This window comes from Oncorhynchus nerka, linkage group LG14, assembly GCF_034236695.1.
Source record: "Oncorhynchus nerka isolate Pitt River linkage group LG14, Oner_Uvic_2.0, whole genome shotgun sequence".
Lineage (NCBI taxonomy): Eukaryota > Metazoa > Chordata > Actinopteri > Salmoniformes > Salmonidae > Oncorhynchus > Oncorhynchus nerka.
This window is the reverse complement of record NC_088409.1, coordinates 37708904-37716244: the sequence shown is the minus strand read 5'-3', so window position 1 is coordinate 37716244 and position 7341 is coordinate 37708904.

The window sequence follows — 7341 nt, the reverse complement described above, 5'->3', positions numbered from 1 at the left end:
GGCATTGGAGTGGCCATCACAAAGCCCTGACCTCAAACCTATAGAAAATGTGTGGGCAGAACTGAAAAAGTGTGTGTGAGCAAGGAGGCCTACAAACCTGACTCAGTTACACCAGCTCTGTCAGGAGGAATGGGCCAACATTCATGCAAGTTTGTGGAAGGCTACCCGAAACAATTTAAAAGGCAATGCTACCAAATACTAATTGAGTGTATGTAAACTTCTGACCCACTGGGAATGTGATGAAATAAATCAAATCTGAAATAAATCTCTCTCTACTTTTATTCTGACATTTCACATTTTTAAAATAAAGTGATGATCCTAACTGACCTAAGACAGGGAATTTTTACTAGGATTCAAAGTCAGGAATTGTGAAAAAACTGAGTTTAAATGTATCTGGCTAAGGTGTGTGTAAACTTCCGACTTCAACTGTAGATTGAATGATGTCTTGTGCTTATTTTAAATGAAACTGTAACTAAGTAAACTTATACTCTGTTTTATTTTATCTGATTAACAATATGAGTTCATAAGAAGGGATTGTGTGACACGGACAATGAGTAATTAAAGTTAATGAACACCATTCCAACTAGGAAGAAAGGAATGGTTTCTGGATTAAGTAAACAGTTAAGGTAGATAACCTATGGTTGAACTGACGAAACTGAGCTCTGGGGTGTTTTAGATAAGGCAGTGAGTGCATTCCTAGGTTTTCTGTTAATTAGAACTGTCAGCTAAGTGGTGATCGATAATGGTGAGGAGTCAAAAGTTAATTCAGTTGTGTTGTGTGTCTTGTGTATGTGTTAGTGAGTTGGAATGAACTTTGAATTAACTTTTAAAGTTCCCTTTGTCCCGGTCTAGAGGAGGAGATTAATTTTAGATGCAATGAAATGACGTCATGTTATTGTATATAAACTGTTGCTCGTGGTAACGCGCTCTGAGAATACATTCTGTTACCTATTATTGAAAAGACTGGTCTCCGTCTATTTTATGCAAACAAGAATCTTACAAATTCTCATAAAATAGATTAAGGGAATTCAATTAATGAAAACATATTGGAATAACTAAATTACAGTAACACATATCTGAATTCCTCCATCTTTATGCACCTTTGACAGGTTAATAATTGTTTACTTTTATCCGGGATCCTTGGGAGTTGGGACGTCCCTACCCTAAAACATACTCTTAATGAACTAACCCTTATCTTAACCGTTGGGGCTCACGAGTGGCGCAGCAGTCTAAGGCACTGCATCTCAGTGCTAGAGGCGTCACTACAGACACCCTGGTTTGAACTGTATCAAACCGGCTGATTGGGAGTCCAATAGGGGGGTGTTTTACGATCCGGGTTTGGCAGTGAGGCTGCCATTGTAAATAAGAATTTGTTCTTAACTGACTTGCATGGTTAAATCAACAACAAAGAAATGGTGACAGAGTTGGGATGTCCCAAGGATACGATTTAGACTTTAGACTTACACAATTAACAGAACTTTGAGGAGGTAGGTGGGTTTTCTAGTAAATTACCTGGCCTGGGCTGCATTTCAAACTCATAAGACACACCGTCATCCACTTCCCTCTTATGCCCTTTGGGAATCTTGTGCCATATTTGTGTCGGTCCAAATGATTGGAAGGGAACTTTGAATTAAGCCCCTCAGCCCTTGTTTTTAATGGAGTTTGCGAGAGCACAATTATGTTCACTTTGGGGCCTAAATCAAATCATATTTTATTAGTCGCATGCGCCGAATACAACAGACCTTACAGTGAAATGCTTACTTACGAGCCCCTAACCGACAGTGCAGTTAAAAAAAATATGGATAAGAATAAGAGATAAAAGTAACAAGTAATTAAAGAGGAGCAGTAAAAAAATAACAATATATACAGAGGGGTGCCAGTACAGAGTCAATGTGCGGGGCACCGGTTAGTTGAGGTAGTATGTACATGTAGGTAGAGTTACATTTACATTTACATTTAAGTCATTTACTTTTATCCAGAGCGACTTACAAATTGGGTTCACCTTAAGACATCCAGTGGAACAGCCACTTTACAATAGTGCATCTAAATCTTTTAGGGGGGTGAGAAATTACTTTATCCTATCCTAGGTATTCCTGAAAGAGGTGGGGTTTCAGGTGTCTCCGGAAGGTGGTGATTGACTCCGCTGTCCTGGCGTGCTGAGGAGTTTGTTCCACCATTGGGGGCCAGACAGCGAACAGTTTTGACTGGGCTGAGCGGGAACTGTATCTTCCTCAGTGGTAGGGAGGCGAGCAGGCCAGAGGTGGATGAACGCAGTGCCCTTGTTTGGGTGTAGGGCCTGATCAGAGCCTGGAGGTACTGAGGTGCCGTTCCCTCACAGCTCCGTAGGCAAGCACCATGGTCTTAAGCGGATGCGAGCTTCAACTGGAAGCCAGTGGAGAGAGCGGAGGAGCGGGGTGACGTGGAGAGAACTTGGGAAGGTTGAACACCAGACGGGCTGCGGCGTTCTGGATGAGTTGTAGGGGTTTAATGGCACAGGCAGGGAGCCCAGCCAACTGACTTGCAGTAATCCAGACGGGAGATGACAAGTGCCTGATTAGAGTTGGGATGCTTCCTGTGTGAGGCAGGGTCGATTTAGATGTTTAGAGCATGAACCACAATTAACAGAACTTTGTTAGGAGGTAGGGTGTTGTCCAGGATCAAAGGTTCCTGCGCTCTGGGAGGAGGACACAATGGAGTTGTCAACCGTGATAAGATCATGGAATGGGCAGTCCTTCCCCGGGAGGAAGAGCAGCTCCGTCTTGCCGAGGTTTTGAGGGGAATCTCATCCACACTGATATGTCTGCCAGACATGCAAATGATTCGCCACCTGGTCATCAGAAGGGGGAAAGGAGAAGATTAATTGTGTGTCGTCTGCATAGCAATGATAGGAGAGACCATGTGAGGTTATGACAGAGCCAAGTGACTTGGTGTATAGCTTAGGAGGGGCCTAGAACAGAGCCCTGGGGGACGCCAGTGGTGAGAGCGCGTGGTGAGGAGACAGACAGACGCCACCTGGTGAGCGACCTGTCAGGTAGGACGCAACAGTGGGCAGCGCCGGAGAAAAAAACTCGGAGAGGGTAAGAATCTGATGGATAAAAGTAACAAGTAATTAAAGGATGAGAGCAGAGGAAAAAATAACTTTAGCAGTGCGGAGGGCCTCCGTGTACAGAGAAGAGCAGTCTCAGTTGAATGACTAGTCTTGAAACCTGACTGATTTGGATCAAGAAGGTCATTCTGAGAGAGATAGCGGGAGAGCTGAGTTAATTAAAGTGACTATGCATAGATGACAACAGAGAGTGGCATTGGTGTGGAGAGGGGGCAGCGGGCAATGAAACGTCCCATAATTCAATTTGCGATGATTGTACATCCGCTAAGAAAAGTCAGGCAAAACTTAAAACGTCAATATGGAGTCAACATACAAGTGTAAGTAAAAACAAATGTAAATAAGTTAGAAATTGTGCTACTAATGCACAAACACATCTAGTAAAAGTAATTGTTTTTGTTTGGTTAGCTTTAGGAAATTATAGAATAAAACATTTTCCTTCTTCAGAAGTAGCTAGACGGGCTAACGTTAGTTCGCCAATTAATTTGTTAGCTATCATACAGTAGGCATATATATTTAAGCAATAAGTCATGAGGGGGTGAGGGATATGGCCAATATACCACGGCTAAGGGCTGTTCTTATGTATGACGCATTGCTGAGTGCCTGGACACAGTCCTTAGCTGTGGTATATTGGCCATATACCACCTTATTGCTATTACAAATGGGTTTCCAACATAACTAGAGCAGTAAAAATAAATGTTTTGTCATACCCGTGGTATGCAGTCTGATATACCACAGCTGTCAGCCAATCAGCATTCAGGGCTCGTACCACCCAGTTTATAATAATAATGACACAGTTAATATAAGTAGACATGCAATCATAATTGACTACAGCGCCAACAAACTACCGGTGCACGAACGAGTAACAAATTTGCGGGCAAGGGCGGTCCATTTAAATTAATGATGTACTCCCTCACCCCTTGCCCTGCAAGTGGAAACTCGTCAGACGTCATGAAACGTTATCATGTCGACTTAATTTGAGGGCTGAGAGGAGAAGGTGTGTTTATTAAGTGTTTGGAATGCATCCTTGTCTGTTTCGCAAGCATTCCCAGAAGTCTCGCGATGTTGCGTCTCTGAGTTTATAAACTGTGATATTGGTGCTTTCAAGACAACTGTGAACTCGGAAAAAAAATAAGTCAAATCATGTCAGTAAACTTCAGGTCGGAAAGTTGCAGCTCTAGAAAGATGGTCCAGCTTCCGATTTTGACTTCCGATGACAGTTCAAAAGTGTTTCCCCCCGAAGTCCCAGTTGTCATGAACGGACTGAAGTCGAATATTTCCGAGTTTCCAATTGTTTTGAACGCGTTATAAATGAAAATAGCAGACGCAACAGGGATCTGTAAACGTTGAAGAAGTATCCTAGATTATATCCTTGTATTTCCGTGTTTGTACATTAGCTGTTCCCGCACCTGGAAAAAGTGGACAAGTGGTACATTTTTCGATTTGATATGTTACAAATTTTGTCTAAATTAATGTTGATTAGGCGATGTGTGTTAACAGCAGTAGGCCTAATAAATGTAAATATTTGCAAGCTTCCATAGTTTTACTTTCAATTTCCATTGAAATACAAAACACAGATTTACAAGTGCAACTCAAATGTGGCTTGAAAAAAGGCTGTCATATATTGTAATCATTGAATGTTGTCAATATTGTATTGATTTGTTTAACAGTTCAATGATGTTAGTCTAAATGATATCAAATCTACTTTGCGGGACATAAAAAAAGGCCAATTTTGTGCTAGTTACCGGTGTTTTTGGTCATTTGAAAAAATCTAAAAGGATAATGAAATTGAAATGATATTTCTAAACCAAGGACAACCTAAAGAAGACTTAGTCTATCTGTAATTCCATAATAAACACGAACACAATGTCTGCAGCTGTATTAAAGCATCAAGCTTTCAGTGTGTAGTTTGTTTTCTTCTCAGGTGTTTGTTGTCGTCAACCACCCAAATAAGGATCATCAACCATGTCCACCTCTATCACAACTGCAAATGGAGTTGTGGTAGTGACACAAGTGTTCCCCTTGGTGGAGAGTGGCCAGGCTTCAGAGCCACTTCTGAATGTCACTCCCCAAATCCAGAGTGCGCCCCTCGCTGTGCCACTGCCTACATTTACATTTACATTTAAGTCCTACCACTAAAGTGTCAGAGATGACAAGGGTGTTCCTGCAGCTTCAGCCACAATCTATTGGGGTGAGAACAGAATATTACTGTCCTTTGTTTTTAGTGCTCATTCCATCCATTTGTCATTGGATTCAATCATCGGCTGTGATATTGTAGAGATCTATATTTAACATCATTTGAGGGCAATTTGATTTAGAAGAGAACTTCTAGGCTAAACTGTGAACCACTATTAGTTACCATTTCCACTATTGTTACTCAATGTTCCCCGAATTACTGTTGTCTCAGATTGTGCAGATCATCCTTGGATTGGTGTGCATGGTGATGAGCCTGTCTGCTCTTCTCTCCCCTATCCTGTATGACCAGTTCCCACTCTTCATGGGAGTTGCTGTAAGTTCTAGGTCCCAAGTGGGCAAGTAATATCCAACACACTTAATGCTACATGGACACATGCAATTTTAGATATGTTTCCTCAGAGTGAATCTGGCATCATATATCTTACAGTAGTCCTATTGTAACCTAGAAAAGTAGGTGAAGAAGCAGGATAACTGACTTCAGATCAGCATTCATGACCAAAGGGCATCCCACACCCACAGGAGACAGCAGAAATTGTGTTTATCTATAAAGTGTAGGCCTCTACAGTAGGTGACATTGGATGTGGCAGTTGATTGGACAGCATCACCTTAGTGTCATATGTCAATGGTCTAAAGTGTCTTTCTCTCCTGTGTTGCTCACACTCTCCTCTCTGGATCTCTCACTGTGGCTGCCCGGAAAGGAACACGTTTGAGTCTGGTAAGTCATTCGCTGTGATTGTGGTTAATAGCAGTTTGCACTTCAAGTTTACTTTATTAGATTTATAAGTTGAGATGTATATCAGAAATTAAATCTTTGCTATTAGGAAGTAAAACAGGAGATATTTTTCTAGACCAAAGTTCACAAACCAAAAATCTAACCAATTGGAACAGTTCATGGATTTCCTATGTCCATATATTTTAAACAAAACAAATTAACATTGTCACGCAATGGTTGTTCAGTTTCCCCTCCTCTCCATTTCCCACCCTGCCAGATTAAAGGGACTCTGGCTGTGAATGTCGTCAGTGTTCTTGTGGCTCTGGCTGGGGTTGCCTATATTTGCATGCTGCTGACTGTAAAACATGAAGATGGTTTCTGCATCGAAACTGATGACAACTATACTTCCAATTCCAACCAGAACAGGATACAGGAATGCACAAGTATGGTTAGGAGAATATATGTAAGTATTTATGGAAGTGACCTGGTTCATGTAATTTTGCTGTATTTATTTATTGTGCTAACTTCAGAGAACTCAGTAACCTTCCAAACACATGAGGTTGGCGGCACCTTAGTTGGGGAGGACGGCTCGTAGTAATGGCTGGAGCAGAATAAGTGGAATGGTATCAAATACATCACACACATTGTTTCTATGCGTTTTATGCCATTCCATCAGTTCTGGAAATGATTATGATTCATTTTCCCCTCAGCAGCCTCCTGTGCTTCCAAACAGTCTGTTTATTAAAGGTTGCAAGGAGCTAGAGAAATACATCTTTGCAGGCTTATTAAATGTTTTATATATTTACGAGATACGGTTGATATTGTTTTACCAGGATGGGAAACCTGAACAAAACTTGTAAATCCTGCTAAAGTTACAATGCAAATCATTAGCCCAACCATTGACACATATTCCTCTTGCTTTACCCCTGTGTGCATCAGACAGTCTTGAATGGGGTAAAGGGCCTACTGCTGGTCCTGACGGTGATGGAGCTCTGTGTGGCTCTCACTGTCTGCGTCTTCTCTGGGAAAGTCATTCACCTCCATGGGTACTACAGCCTGTGCCGTGGCCGAGGGATGGTAAGCTTGAGAACACTGCAGTCAACGCTTACATCAACAGGTTAACAGTCTGTTGAACAGGCAGAGAGTGCAGCAGCTGTACATTAAAAACAAGTACAGTCTTACAGTAGTTCAAACATGTAATGCTGTGGGGCATGAACCATTTGGCCTATTTAACAGAACATTGCTACAATCCCTAACTTTCCCATAACATTTGTTGCTTCTTGACTCCCCCTCTTGTAAACTGCTAGGTATCAGCAATAACTGAATAGCT